The 16,168-nt window shown below is 43.2% G+C and overlaps 1 long non-coding RNA gene across 20 annotated transcripts in view; it reads left to right on the top strand.

The window, feature by feature from the left end:
• The window catches only part of LOC110400658, a 493,181-nt gene that overhangs the window by 293,014 nt on the left and 183,999 nt on the right, over positions 1-16,168 (top strand). The window contains exon 1 of one of the 20 annotated variants that reach the window (XR_002440009.1): positions 6,463-6,547. The exons of the other annotated variants lie outside the window; for them this stretch is intronic. This is a non-coding gene — a long non-coding RNA (uncharacterized LOC110400658). Of the gene's footprint in view, positions 1-6,462; positions 6,548-16,168 lie in introns of those variants that run through there. 20 annotated transcript variants of the gene reach the window in all.

The following is a 16,168-nucleotide window of genomic DNA, read 5'->3' as shown; positions in this document are numbered from 1 at the left end:
GCTCAGGTTGTGCAGGCTTTGTGTCCACATACTCTCAGCAAGCTAAAAGGAGCATCAAGGGCTGTCGTGTGGGGAGGAGACACTGTCAGAAACCAGTGCTGGGTCAATCTGGGGACCAAGCGTCCTGAAGCCTGCTGAGAGAGGGAGACACGGAAGCAAATGAAGCTCTCTCATCTGTTCAGCTCTTCTTGTCAGTTTAACTCTTCAGACACGTAGCTCCTCTTTTCCACACTTACACTGGGAACAAACCAGTAAACTGTTCTTTAAAACATAGTTCTTAGCCTGATTGTTTCACCTTCTGTCCCCTGCCCCTGTTTCTGGTTAGAATGTGACCAGGGATGAGCCACAGTATGGCAAGCCAGTTTCCACTCACATAGGAAAATTCTTACAGACACTCTGAGGATAAACAGAAACACATTTTTTTAAAATGTGAGAAGAGAAAAGCAGACACATTGAAATAGATCATGTGAGTTCCAGGGATTAAGAACCTGCTTCTCGCACAGTTAGGAATCAGAAAAAATATCCATAGTAGTACTACTAATTAATGTGTGAAATACTCTGTAAAAACTTTTGGATTACATATGATGGCTCATTGCTTAACTGGAGACCAAAAACTTTGCTTTGAATTCTGGCAAGGCCCTTTATTATGCAGACTTTTGGTATATCCATTTTGTTTCACCCTCTGGTGCCAATGGTGAGCAGCGCAGGCAGGGCTCAGCCCTAGATGCTGTCCCAGTGCGCATCCCTCCCCACCTCCAAGTCATGTTGGGTTTTAGTGCAACGTGCAGTTTTCCCATGCAGCTTCCAGCCATCGTGTACGTCACTGTGCAGCACAGTGTGCCCGCTGCTGGTCAGGCTATGAGCATGCCCCTTCGGAATAGTTACTTAGGCATCCTCCGGGCCTGCAACTGTGTGATATCATGATTATCCCCGTACCAGACACAGGAGACAGTTGCGGCTGTGTTGTGCTGGTTTTCAGTGGTGTACTTTGAATTCATGCAGTGGGCCATTGTTTGGAAACAAGGCATTAACAATTAACATTCATGGTGAGTAACAAAAGACACAGTGAGAGTGTGCTCACTGGAGCAGGCTGTGCTCTATGCCAAGGTGGCCTCCTGCGCCCATGTAGTGCGGGGATGCAGTGCATGGCACAGCCCACCTAACTGGCATGGCTTAACCCTGAGTTTCTCACCCACATTAACCTGCTATGCTGCCCTTGTGGGCAGAGTGTTGGGGCAGGTGGGGTGAAGGAGGAGCATGGGACCCTCAGGATGTTGCCAAACACAGTTCATCTGCTGCTCCCTGCAGCAGATGCTGCCGCCCCTTGGCAGCAAGGGAATCATAGAAACATAGAATCATAGAATAGCTTGGGTTGGAAGGACCACAAGGACCATCAAGTTCCACCCCTCTGCCTTGGCAGGGTTGCCAGCCACTAGATTAAGTACTAGACCAGGTTGGCCAAGGCCTCATCCAATTTGGCCTTGAGCACTCCGGGACAGGGCATCCACCACCTCTCTGGGCAGCCTGTTCCAACACCTCACCACCCTCTCAGTGAAAAACTTTCCCCTGACATCTAATCTAAATCTCTCTTCCTTTAGTTTAAAACCATTCCTCCTTGTCCTTTCACTATATACCCATGTAAAAAGTTGATTTCTCTCATGTTTATAATCTCTCTTTAAATACTGGAAGGCCATAATGAGGTCTCCCTGTAGCGTTCTCTTCTCCAGACTGAACAAGCCCAGCTATCTCAGCCTGTCTTCATAGAAGAGGTGCTCCAGCCCTCTGAGCATCTTCGAGGCCCCTGGGCCCTCTCCCAAAGCTCCAGATCTTTCCTGTGCTGGGGGCACCAGGCCTGGACGCAGTACTCCAGATGGGGCCTCACAAGGGCAGAGTAGAGAGGGACAGTCCCCTTCCTCTCCCTGCTGCCACCTCTCTTCTGATGCAGCCTGGGATACTGTTGACCTTGCTGGCTGCAAGCGCACACTGCTGGCTCATGTTAAGTGCTCATGCCACTGGCTCTGGGGCTCTTCCCGTGGTGTCTTCAGCTTCTTTTGCTGCATTTGTGGACAAGTAAGCATTCTATCTGATGCTGAAGCTGAAATGTATCTTCAGCTCTTCTTCTTTCCTGATGACACTTGGCTTACACAGTGCTGTCTTTTGTTATTGTTTGGTTTTGTTTTGGGAAACATCCTTCTCTCTCCAGCCTGAGCACTGACTGTGCAGCTCTGCCAGGCTGCCTGCAAGGAGGGAGGAGGCCTTGCATTGCACTGCAGCGAGCCCACCTGAGCTGGGTGTCTTTCGAGGTAGAACTGTGTGTTCGTATGGCAGAAAGTCCAAAGAAAATTAAAACTTAGTCATGATTCCCCTTTTGTGGATTTTGGTATACAGTTACCTTGTTTCAGTCTGATGGGAAAGGCTGTGACCATTTTCCTCAGCTAGAGCATACTCACTTCAGCTCAAAGAGGTTCTTATGCAGAATTTCCATGTCACTTGGAAACAGCGGTGTAATTAATTCCCTGAAGTCTTACCTGCATCTAACATCTAGCAAAACTAGTTCTCTCTTATTACTTTGGGCTGAAGGGATGTTTTGGATGGCATCAACACTGGGACTCGCAGGAACCACCATGGCGAGCAGCTCTCCACTGCCAGCCTCGCTCCCTGTTCCCCATTGCATCACCCCCAGCACAGCCCCACTTTGTGCCTGCTGGCAGCCCACCACCCAGCTGCCGGTTTGTCTGTCCCCTGAGCAGCAGCTGGGGATGTTTCTCTGTGTTATACAAGTTGGATTTCAAGTAGGTATCACCACAGCTTTTTTTTGGAATTATTGTCAGCCAAAACTACCCATAAAATGATAAGCTCTTTTCTTCCTAAATTCCAACAATTTGAAAGCTAAGTAAATATTTCCAGAGAGAGAAGGATGAAACCTCCAGGGACTGACGCTAAGATAAGTGGCTGAACAAAAGGAGCTGCCTTGCATCAGATGATGCAGGGCACTCTCTATTGTCTTCATTAGCATGCCGAGCGAAGTAGAAGTAACTGAAATTTCTCTCACTTACTTTTTTCCCAAATAAAAAGGCTTTGGGGAAAACAAAAATGTATTTACCTTTATGATCAATTTCTACAATTTATCAAGGGGTGTTTTACTGGGATATTCCCAGACTTGAAGTCACATTTGGTCCCTTTTCCAGTTCCAGCCTCTCCCTCAGGAATTTTGACTTTAATCCAGGTCAAATACCAGTAAAATGAGAGAAAGCACAAGTGAGTCTTGGAAATGCAGACACTGAGAAGTTATAAAAAAGCCCTGCATGAAGCCAAACACATTTGGCCCTCGGTGTCACGCCTCTGGGAAGCAGAGGCAGTTGCAGCATCCAGCCCTGACCCTGGTGGTACAGCCACAGCCATGTGTTAAAACTCCTGTATGTACAACTGCTTCTGTTTTGGTCTGGGTGATGATAATTTTCTGTACATGCAACTTTCTTTCTACCCATTTTTTTTTTTTCATTCTGGCATAAGCAAATAGTACTTGTTTGTTTGCTGCTAAGCTATTGTAATTTGTCTCTCAGAACTGGAAAGTTACCAGATTTTGTGTGCAAAACTAGTTCTTGTTTCCCCCAAGACCTGAGCAATTAGAGGCTCACCATTTTATTGCCAACTGTCCCAGACTAATTTCTGTGTACAGTTCAAAGACAGCTCTGAAACCATTTAAACAGTCACAGTGTAATATCCCCAGTGCAGTTTGGAGCCTGAGAAAATCATGCAGTGACTGTGAGGCCTTCTGTTGCTCTGCAGTTCTTTCAAATATATTTGATCAATCTTTGTAATTTAATGCTATCAGCTTGACAGTGCTTAATGAAGATACTTAATGTTGTCCAATGGGTTTTCAATAATATTTTCACCAAAGTGTCTATATCAATGAGAACAGCAGTCCCTTAGCATTTTGGTGGCGGGAAGTGATATTGTAGCTCACCTGCAAGCCCTGCTGCTTTGCTTTTTCAGGGAAGTAGCCAGCTCCTTGGCTGTGCAGTGTTATGGCAGAGCTGAGGCTGCTCAGTCTGAGGGATGAGGCTGCTAAACTTGGGCTGCCTTTTTGTACGCAGACCCCTGGGGTGAATTAGTAAACAGGAACACTGTACACACAGTAAGAGAGGCTAATTGAGCCGTGGCAGTCTACAGTTTTTGTGAACAATGTGCCAAGTGTCTCCATGCCTGTTCTCATCTCTAGTCTGTATGTTGAATGCTACCTCGCAGCATGCCATGCAAGTGGGTCTTGTTCTGCTGCTTTCTGCTCCTGCTGTCTTCCTCCTCCCTCTTCTCTGTGATATCTTGTCCCTTTGGTTGTCCACATTGCTAGTCCTTTCCCAACAAAATTTAACCCTTTGACTCACCTCAAATACGAAGTTAAAAAAAAACCAGTAAAATGATATCCATGGCACTGGGAAGATGCTTACCACAAGTGCTGTGTTCGCAGTGATTTTGGCTTTCTTTCCACGTTGGCTTGTGTCTTGTCTATGTTGCTGCAAGCTTTTCAGGACTCATACCAGCTCTTGCCTTGTGTTTCACAGTGACTTTTGCATAACAGGGCCCTAGAATTGTTGTGTCCCTGGGCATGACTGTAATGAACAGTTCCCACCAGATGGGATGTTCCAAACGTACCCAACAAAGGATGTGCAGAAGAGGCTTTGCTGAGGCTGTTTCAATGCAATATTAGTACAGACCATAATTCAGGGCTCCAAACTTGCTTTCCTTACATTCTCAGTGCAAGTGATTGGGAGGATAATTCTGTCTGCTAGGTCTCCTGTTTTTACATTTCTTCAGATTCTTACCTTTAATACGACTTCATGGTAGCTTTAATGGATGAGCATGTATTCTTCATTTCCTTAGCAAGGGAAACACTAGCAGTATAATCCATTGTAGTATGAATACAAAGGTTTTTCTCTTTTTCTAAGAGGCATCTTCACTACAGTACTGTATTCGTAGCCTAAGGTCTAAGTACATGCCATAACAAAGCAGCAGTCTTCAAAATTTATTATCAGTGGGTCTTAAAATATCCCAGAGACACTTTTCACTTTTGGTTTGCATCTCTCTCCTCTCTGTCAGCTATGTTGGCCACAGCTATTTACACATCTTGAGGGAGAAACAGATGTCAGCAATAAAGGCAATAATGGAGCTGATTCAGTTCTTCAGCTATTAGCCAAGATCTGCAAACAGATATCTTGATGGTACTCTGCCATAATAAATGTGAGGACATTTAACCTGGAAAGCCTTCAAGACAGCACAGTTATTTCCAGAGGGTTTAACAGCAACTGGACTTCAGTCTATCTCAGTACCGTCCTCCCTGTCCTTTGGCAAAGGTCCTTCCTCACCTTTTGAGCAAATGGTATTGCCTAAGGACTGTGCGCTTCAACAGTTCTTCTCTCAGAAATGGCACTGATGTGGGTTCCAAGATTATTTTTTTCTCTTTTTTTTTTTATTTTTCTGAATTAGCAGTTCAATTTAGCAAGAAAATTTGGTCGCACTTACTCTGAATAATTTATTTTCATACTAGGTGCATGCTAGTTCTGTGTTTTATGAGTTAAACACCACAGGAGATGGTGAGCACTACCTGGAAATTTATTATTGGAAATAAATTCCTCTTTAGTAGCATAAGCATTTGTTCTCCTCTGGGGGTTTAAGCACTCTGTAGCACAAGTGGCCTCACTGAGCCAGCCCCAGCAGCCACTCGAGGCTCTTACGGCTTAGGTTAAGCAGTAAGAGCAGAGCCCTGGTGGGGGAGATGACAAGGCAGGAGAAGCAGGAGCATCCCGCTGGCTGTGGCTGACCCAGGCTGGAGGCTGCAGGGCTGCAGTGAGCTCAGGGCAGAGCCTGGGGGTGGCAGGAGGGGTACGTGGGCGCTTCACTGCCTGCTGTTGCTGTTATGGGAGGTGCTGGTGCTGAGCCCTGCAAGGCAGTAAGCACGCACACTCCCAACATGAAGTAAGGTAATCAACTGACAAAGCGATATCATCTGAGAAACCATTAGCTTGCTAATGACTCTTGCAGGTCTCATTAAAATCGGTCACTTACTGATTGTTCACATTATTGGAAATTTGAGTAAAACGTTGTGGGATTTTCCTCTGGCTGAAAAGTTAGGACACTTCCTTCTGTATTCTACAAACAAAATTAAAAATAAAGAATATTGGATTTTTCTCAGCAGGCTTTACGAGCTCCGTTTGTAATAGCTGTCTTTATTATTATAGTAATCCCAATACCAACATTGCCAGTTCTCTCTCTACCTCCTTTCCAGAAAAACCCCAACCTTTCCTGAGTACAGGACTTATTTATTACCTGTGCTTATCATGGCAAAGGAACCTGACAGATCTAGGTTCTGGATGACTAACTTATGAAAAACTTTTTTGCAAACATTACTTCTGCCGCTCTAGTGGTCAGGACGGAGTGTGACCACTAATCCTCTATGGGCAGCATGTCCCAGGTGACATTGCTCACCAGGCCAGCTGTCTGCACAGAACTTCCGAGTGGGGCAAGGAGGCTGCTGGAGGAGCCCTGCTGGGTGAGCACGCAAATGGGGTTACAGCTCTGGGTACCCAGGAAAGCCTCTCACTTTAATGGTCCATTGCATTAACTAGTCATGCATCAGTAATGGGCTTAACAGATGTATTTGTAATATTCATGGAAATAATACAGGCATGTTCCTCAATTTTTCACTATCATGTTTTTGTTTGTTTGATAATGGAGTGGAAAATCTTTGCAAAACACACTGTAATTTGCTAGTAACACAGTCAATTGCTTCTGTCTCTTTGTACTGTGCAGTGCTGCATGATGACGTCCAGTTGACTTCTCCAGCTGTTAGATGAAATTTCAGTTTGCACTGGTTTATCTGCGTTATCTGGCCTCAGGCAGTTCTGTGGTTTGTTTTTGATAGTGCCCATCAACCTAAATCCGTACTCTCAGGCAGCAAATGAAGCTTGATTGGCACCAAATGCACTGTACATTTACAGGTAGTGAGTGGGCCGTCAATGCATGTTAATAATGGGGAATGAGTTGTTAGGGAGTAGGAATTTAATAATGCCTGGAAACTATCTACTGGCGTTAATGCTAGAAATAAACAACCACCTGAGCTGCTTCTCCAGCTGAGAGCTGTCTGGCATGGAGCACTAGAACTTCGTTACTGAGTCTATAGAAACTGAGGCATTGTCATGGTTTTGTGATTTTCGGTTATTGGTATTCCACATCATAACATCATGCAGTGGATATACCTGGTTCTCAGAAGAGAAGGACTACTACAGTCCCCACGGTACTTTGCTCCTCTGTTACCATTTCCAGCCGGAGGGAAAAGATAGAAGCTCGCAGTATAAAAACTTGCAGATCACGAGACCTCGTCCCTTTTTCCGCCGTCTCTCGTCTTGGCAGCACCTCGCTCTCCAGCCATCTTATCGTCGGTAGTAGAGTAAGGCCTACCTTGATTTTGGGACGTTCTCTCTCGCTGTATTGGATTTATCAGCTTAAATTGTAATTATATTGTATTATAGTGTGTTGTTTTGCATTCCAATATCTTATTTAGTAAATTAGTTTGTTTCTCCTCAGATTGTTGCCGCTGTTCTTTGCTCTCAAGGCCATCTCCTTACCCTTTTCCCCTTTTCCCTTTTCCCGGGGCGTGGACCCGTGGATCCCCAGTCCCCTTCGTCACGGAACCGGGCCGAATGCCCATAAACCGTTGACAGGCATCTAGTGCTTGGTAATACAAACAGTTCATGCAACTTACGTTTTGTAGGGGCAGTGAACTGTAACTGCTCACATTAATGTTGTTCCAAGAACTAGTGCATAACAAACTGCCCTCATGAGCAAAGAGCATAGAATATGGTACTCTAAGACCAGCATCGTGCCTCCTCTGTAGCTTGGATTGCAGGCCAGGTTACTGTACCGCTTCCATGCTACTTAAGACTGAACCATGCTTCTGTTTGCTCCAAGTAATGCCTTAGCTTGCTGAATGGTTTGCTGGCATGTTGTGCTGCTACCACCTGTGCTCAGCAGTGTCTTTGTCTGCATGCATTTGTTCCAGCAAGCTTATCTGAAGAGCAGATCATGTTTTTTGTTAACACAGCCTGGACCTTTGGACAGCATGCAAACCTTCTATAAAAGCAGTCCTTTTTACCATAACAGCAAAATGCACTCACTGACTATTTTTATCTCTATGTGTAGCATCAAATTCAATAAAAGTGCAACGATGGCAGAAAGGCAGCCTCCCCAGAAATCTGGTTCAGTATTCAGATAATATCCTGTCGAGTTTCATTGTCAAGTCGCAACTGAAATCCACAGCCTCATTATGAACCCACAAAAAGGTACACCCTGGATTTGGGATCCTAGGGACTCAGGCAGCACAGCTGTTGCTGTTGTGACAGACTTGGTGCTTTTATGCCTTCTTCAAAATAATTCACAACAACTTTTGAGGATGTGTCTCAACAAAAGCAACTGGGGAAAATATTATGCACCAGAGAGTGAGTTTGTGGGATTCTGGCTGGGATTGTTGTTGCGTATCTGGAATAAGGATTTCCTTCTATCGTTTTATTTTCATGGTACTCTGAGTATCACACGAGAAGGAAATAAGGTTTGCATGTTACACTGCAACTGAATAATGTTTTCTTGATCAGTGTTCTGGTTCAGCTATCTTTACTACTAAAAATACGCTATACCCAAGCACATACAGCAAGCAACTGGGTACTTATTACTGTCTTGTGATGTAGCTTCACCCACCAGGTTTAGAAAAAAGCACAAAGTGTTGTGCTGTAGAGACGGCCATTGGATCTGAGCTCCTTTACATCCTAAGGAAGTCTACGGCCTTGATCAACGAAGGATTATAAAATATATATAAAATATATATAAATATATATATAAAATATATATTATATAAATATAATGAAAGTGTAGGCTAAGCTTCTTATGCCAAAACTCAGCCTTTATAGCAAAAAGCTGAAATCCTACAGTAATTTCTACTGTTAGATTTTGTATAAGAACTTTCCTTTTTGATGCATTAGTTTAATAGTCTACTAAGAGTTTTTAAAGTACTTTATCCGAATTCTACAACTTTTTCCTCAAAATGTCTTAACTTCATTTTCCTTTTTGCTATATTTTCTGATATTCTATTTGTCCATTTTTCACTGATCCAAAGCATGAAATTCTTCTTTTTCTCTCTTTTAAGAAGTTTTTCTGTTCTTTTAAAAAATCTTCAGGGGCTATGAATGCACATAGGTAACTCAGAAATAGATTCTTTTAGAACTTCAGTCTTGCCATGAGCTTGCTCCTCAGTAGAGGAAAGGTAGCTTTGACTGACTTGAAAAAATTTGTGTCAGATGTTGCAAAATTAGCGTTTGAGAACCTCACGCTGTGCATGTGCAGCAGATGGCTTTCCACAATACTAGCTACAGGCTCTTGCAGAGTCCCTGATATGGATGGACACCAGATCCCACTGGCATGAGATAAACGCTTCCTGGGGGCTTTTCTCTCATGTACACATAGCCAATTCTGAAATTCATCTGACAGTTTTGGTCAGAATATTCTGCAGTTTGGTTATTCTTCCTTTAAATGTGTATAACTCATTGGGAATACTATTTCTTAGCTTATTCCCTTAGTATCTTTTATTAACATCTACTGAAGGCAAGATAACAGACTCGTGGGAATCTTTGTTGTGCCCTTATGAAGCCACTTGTTTTTACGTTATGTGACTGTTCCTTCCTTATACTAAAGAGTTGAACTAATAGGACAATACAGATGTCATTCTACTGCAGAGTTTGAGAGTTTGTGGGAGGCAGCAGAAATCCAGTTGCCTATCTGAAGTGTTGAAATTAGCAGATTGAAGATTATTATTTTAATGCAAGGCTTGTTCCCAGTTTGTCACAGCTTCAATTAGGAGGGTGATGCCCCAGTTAGGTGTTTCTTCTTGATGCATTTCTGCTCCAATATGCAGTCAGTAAGAGCTGGAGAAAGAAGGAAAGTGAAAAAGCATCAGTAGCTGAATTTTGAACAGCAAATCTGGTTTAATTTAGTTCAAGATTCTAAGTGAAGGATTTGGCTTTATTTTGCATTATTGGAGTTGATATTATGTCTCGTTCTCACATGCATCATGTCATTTTACCTTTTAAAGCATTTTAAAGGTTCTCATTTTTAGTAAGTAGAACACAGTACAACCAAGGAAAAATATCCATCTACATTACATTTAATTGTTTAGTTTCACCTGGGAATTTAAGCTAATGCATGGTCTAATCATTATTTATTTATATGCTGCGCACGATATGGCCTTGACTTTCAAAAGTATTTTCAAGGGCTTTTTTTCTGCAGTAATTTTGAGGGCTGAGAGTGTCTGTCATTTAGACATACAAAAGCTGTGACTTGTCCTGGTTGTTTCTGAGTTCACTTGCCTTGGCTGTATGGGTCTGCACCGTGCCGTTCAAATATGTCCTTTATATAACAAGCAAAAAGATACATTTATATAGAAGCAAATTGCAAGTATTATTTTAGTATGTATTCAGTGGGTAGCAAGGAAGAGGAACTGCTACTTGTTGATGCTGTCAATGATGCAGAACAAAAACTGTGAAGTACACTGGGAGAGTTTTATATCAATATATGGTAGGCAGGAGGTTGTGTGGCCAGTCCTGTGCATCATTTCACTTGCATCTGATGTGAACTCAGGATATGGCAAATGCTGCCATGTATGTTCACTGTGTGGCTTCCATGTGCTACAGCTCCTCTGCCTTGCCTTGAGGAAAGCTAATAATGCAACACTAAGAGCGATGTACAACTTGTCCCTCAAGCACCCACAGAACACGCCAAAAGAAAGCAGTAAGCCTAGTAAAGATATCTTTACTAGTGAAGACCAGTGACTTTTAACACTTCCATTGGGTTCCTCATCCAGAATTCTTTCCTCTCCATCCCTAGAGAGGACGCTTCACTGTGAGACTAGCCATAAGATATCTCATAATAATGACAAAATATCTGCCCCATACACAGACCATGTCTTGAGATTCTGCCTGGAAATGCTTCTGCTCTGAGTAGTGAGTCCAGTCCTGCAGTTAATTGCACTTGATTCTAATATGTTTACTTCCCACTTCACTGCTGTCAGCCACTCAGTCCCACTTTGAAGTGCAGCCTACCACTGGAACATATTATTAATTTATTGCTCAGTGCCAAGGCTAGTCGGCATCCCTCCAACATAAATGTGATAGAACTATGGACTGTGCTATTGTATTTTTTATAGAGTTCCTGTACAGTAGTACAATTTGACATTTCCAATCAAATTGTGGTGGTACAGTATAGTAGAATAGAGATGTTTCCAAAAGTGATTCCAGAGTTGCTTGTGGATAACACCTTCCTTTTGGCTTGAAAGAAAAGAAGTGAAGACAGCTGGAGATTAATAATGAACTATGTCTGACCAGTCTTGACTTTTTTATGATGACACCTCCAGATGTATTCTGTCTAGCGGGCCCAACACAGTGCACATCTCAGTTCTGGTCTTTAAATAGACCATAATTAAGTTTTATACAAAAATATTTTCTTTGATCCTCTCTATGTATGGAAAACAATAAAAATAGATTAAAATTTGTACTTTATATCCTGGAATGCAAAGGAAGGCAACAGGAATTAAGGAACAAATATGAAAAATACCTGAAAATGCTTTCAATGCACAGTTAAACTTCTGCAATGAAGTCAAAGTCAGGATGCAAGTAAGAACAGTGGAGTGTAGCCAGCAGGTTCTGAAAATGTAGCTATGAGGTTTTTAGGTGAAAGAAATATCTAGTTATTACAAGTCTATAAATGTACAGGAATAGTCACAGCTGATCTTTACGTGAACTTAGAATGGTGGAACAGCCTCCTAGCCTTGAACTATTAAAATTAGATGCACCACACATATTCGTAATGTCAAGGGTTACGTAAAATATTATCAGCACTGCTGATAGGTCACCTTGTTTTCTTGTCTTGATTTTAAAGCAGGGAAAGATGTCAAGAAGTGGCCACGGTCTGTGTAGTTTGTTTCATTCTAGTCCTAGGAATGGATTAATTACTGTATGGGAGCTTTCTACTGCTAGGGGTGAGGCATGTATTGATTAACCTAGTAAAATATTATTCATTGTACCATTTGAGATGAAGATATAGATCCAGAGCATGTAAAACTATGGATCCAGGACAGTGAAAAGGACAGTCAAATACTTTCAACCCTTCTGGCTGCTGCATTAGCATCAGTCATTTGGGAAGCTTTACATGGAGAGCTAAATAAGGAGGAACAATACCACTGTAAAATAACACATACTAGACAAACAAGCTGAAGAAATAAGTACTTGTGCAGAAAAAGCACAGAGGCTGAATGCTTTTTGCATGATTGAATTAGTAATGAAGGCATAAGTAATTACAGAACTATTTTTTAAAAGTTCGTCTAAGGCTGGGAGGGGTGCACACCTTTCCAGGGAATTGGCGTAATGAGGCCTGAAAGCAAGAAGAGAGGCTCTCAGCTTTCCATGGCAAAAGGAAAGTTGTTCATCATATGCAAGGGACTCTTGTGGCTATTAAGGGGGCAAAATTAGGAAATGTAGTAACTTGTTTTTTCTTGCGCTAAAAAAGCTAAAAAGTAGACAACAAATAATCTGTGAGCATCATATTACAGATGTTAATAATAAATATGAGAGGCCATATGACTTAGGTTAAAGGTTGCCTGGCAGTTACTGTGAAACTCAGTGGGAAAGAAAAGAACACAGCCCTAAAGAAAGGGCTCAAACATTGCGCCTCTCTGAACGAGTCACGGCACTGACACTAAACCATGCCTTGCTCTGCTTGCTTTTTCTGCCAGAGGCATACGTGGCATAAGTGGGACTAGATGTAACAGACTGAAGGAGTGTCAGAAAGGGCTTGATCTATTCAATTGATATCTTAAATATTTAGATCTGCAAAAGGCAGGGTGGTAACATTTATTGTCATTCTCTGATTTATATTATAAATAGATTTGTTTACTTAAATTGTTATTTCACGGTTTTATTATATTTTTGAATTTTCATCACCTCTTCTCTAATTCTCTACTTATATATATTAATCTAGGAGTCTCATAGTGATAATTGATGCATCTTGATATGAACTTAGACTATGTTGAATGAGACATCCTTATAACTAATAGAGGTTTTTCACTTGGAGAAAGATCTATGTTAAGGTTTTTAAAACAGCTCCTTAAGGCAAATCTTTTGTATCTCTTTTAGTCTTGTCCTTCCTGCATAGCAGAAATTCCACTTCTGGCCAGGTTCTGTCAATTCACTCCAGGGTGCCGTACCTTCTGTTCTACGTGCAACAGACAGCACGTGGCTCCTGGCTTCTCAGCCTCGCTCTGCTGCTCTGCACTGCTCTTTGAGCAGCCACCAAACACCTTCTCCTGCTTGGCTGCTATGGCCATGGGGCCGTGAGCCTCTGCAAGACACAGAGATGAGGGTGACCAGTAGTAGGTCATCTTGTTGAGAGGCAGCAGCTTGCCACCACTGCTGCTGTTTTCCGGCTATTCCTAGCTTCTACTTTGAAAAAGGAAAATAAAGTTCAGCTCTCTTACTTTCAATGCTTGTCTTAAGAAATTCTGTGAAAATAAGTAGGTAAGGTTACAGAGTTAAGAGGTATTTGGGCAGGTTAGTAGTGGCAGAGCTGAGCTTCCTGCTGAGCACAACATGGCAGCATACTGCTGATCACGGCCTGATGAATTTCCTCAGCACACCAGAATGGAGCCTGCAGTGTTGATCCTGGTGCTGTAGGCTGTGCTGTGATGGTTTCTGTGTGACCACATCTGTATATTACAAATGAGTCATCCCAATAAACTCTGCTGTGCGCAGGGAGTCCTCGCTGTGCCAAAGTGATGCATGCGTAGGTGGGGGCACTGGGGGCTGCTGAGTGTGCTGCTCTCAAGTCCCTAATTTATCTGTGCAAACAACACATTAATACAGTTAGCAGGGGAAAAGCCAATGTGGCAGCAGTGATTTATGTGCTCCAAGAGGATGTTTCCATAGGTTCTTTTCGCTTAGTCACCTGCAGGATGCTCATGTGTAAAAAGCAACTATGGAGCCTGATGCTTAATGCAGATAAAGCCTTTTCAGAAGCTATTTGCTGCAAAATATGCTCCTATACCACCCTTGCACAGCACAACATGCATCTTTTTATATGGGTTTCCAAATTAGGCCCTTTTTTCACCACTGCATATGGAAAAGTATTATGTAAACGATATTTTGAGTGAAGAAGCATTTCTGTCCCTGCAGACATCTGTGTCTGCCTTCAGTGGCTTCTTTGAGGAGAGGAGATCTAGGATATTTTAACCTACTGTTGAGCAAGTAAGGCCAGTCTGAGCACCTTCTTGGCTGTATTATATCCATTTACACTCTTTATACCTATGAGAGATGCCTATGAAGCTGTTCAGCATTAACCATGATATGTAAAGAGCCTGAGTGACTAATCTGTGAGGCAAAACATAGTAGGGCATTGCAACAAAAGCATCCTGTCTTTAGGAATAAAACCAACCTCCAGACAGTACAAAATCTAAAGCAGACTAAATCACAGGGAGCACTGGCAGGGATCAGTGGGCTGGTATCTGCCTGTTGCAGCCTGTTGTCCTGTCTGAGAGCTCCAGCCAGCCAACTGTGCCTGCGTGACAGCAGCTGGGGACATGCAGAGCTGCTGTACAGGAGGGAGTCATGCATAGCTCACCAGGAGCAAAGTCCCCAGTTCTGCTCATACTGAACTCCTGTAGATATGTGGCTGGGGGCTGAAGGTGTGGTTGGCAGTTTTTGCTAGAATGTAGAGGAGTGTTTGCTGTAATACTACCCCCACAGCACCATGATGGAGAGCAAAGCTAGAGCTGATGTGAAATGTCTCAAGTAGTGTGTAGGTCTTGGCCCACAGCTTCCCAAATCCCTCCTGTCTATGTGCAGCTGCAGGGCCTTGTTAGTCCTCCAGCGGAGGACACCAGGCAGAAGCAGGGTGTGTGGTAGATCCCGCAATTTCTCAGCCAGGCTGCAGGGAAGCCGTTTTGGCAGGGTTTTTTGGTCTCTGGGAACTGATGTCTGGCTGCAGTTAACTTGGGACAGCATGCCCAGCTCTCTCAGGCCATCTGAGAGTCTCAGCCTGAGGCAAGTTATTTGCTCAGTGTAACACAGTGACTCGGCCTAGACCTCCCTTCTCTCCAGCTGGCCATGAGAGGCTCCTTGGGGCTGGGCCTGCCTCTGTTCAGGAATTACTTAGCAAAGAGGAATGCTCCCTTTGGTCAGATTTCCTGAATAAATCACTTTAAATCCTTGATAGTGCCGATTAGATGGGCTCCTACCAAGCAGTGGGACCATAGGTGTACTTGCGGGAGCACACCGTCCCCACGAGGGCTCGCTGAGAGCAGCGGGCCTGGCACTGGATGGAGGCAGGAGGCTGCTTCCACACCTGCGCTTGGGTTGCCCATGCGAGCATGCTGCTCTGCTTTCACAGGAGAGATGCAATTAATGCTTTTTAATGGAAATGAAATTCTATAGCAGCTGGTGATCCAAAATGCTGACCAAAAAAAAAAATGGACTCTAATGAACTGTGCAATCCTCTTAATTTAGTTAGTTTACATAATTACATTTCTGCCTCCTACTCTGCTCAATAATTGCACGGATGCCCTATCTTGAAAACCCATCTTTGTGCCTTAATGGAAGGGTTTAAATTATGCTGACCCACTATGCTAATAACAGTGATCAATAACAACACTTTGTCTCTGTTCATTTTTAAAGAACTATCTGTGTTGTTGTGTTATTGTCATTGTAATTGGGATCTACAGTAATAATCACCTCTACCAGGTGTTGCAGAGATGGGGAGGATTGTTTCTATTCTGGCAGCTTGGGACAGTTAGAATTTTGTTTTCTTCTTTTCCTTTTTTTCCCCTTCATCATTGTTTGAGAAATCAGTGAGCAATCCCCTGTTGTTCTGCAAATGACTCCTTTGTAGCAGCTTGAGTTTACAAACTAGTAGCTTGAGGCCAGCCAACTGGTGCCACATGGTGACACAGGAAGTCAGTGGAAGGTCACTCATTGATGTCTGCTGAGTATCTGGCCTTGTAAATCTATCTACCTGGGATCAGTCTGCTGGTGTCAGGCCTGCGACCAACAGCAATGCATAGGTGCAAGCTACAGTTTTGTCT

This window comes from Numida meleagris, chromosome 5 (genome assembly GCF_002078875.1).
Source record: "Numida meleagris isolate 19003 breed g44 Domestic line chromosome 5, NumMel1.0, whole genome shotgun sequence".
Taxonomy (NCBI): domain Eukaryota; kingdom Metazoa; phylum Chordata; class Aves; order Galliformes; family Numididae; genus Numida; species Numida meleagris.
This window is presented reverse-complemented; position numbering and strand designations above follow the sequence as displayed.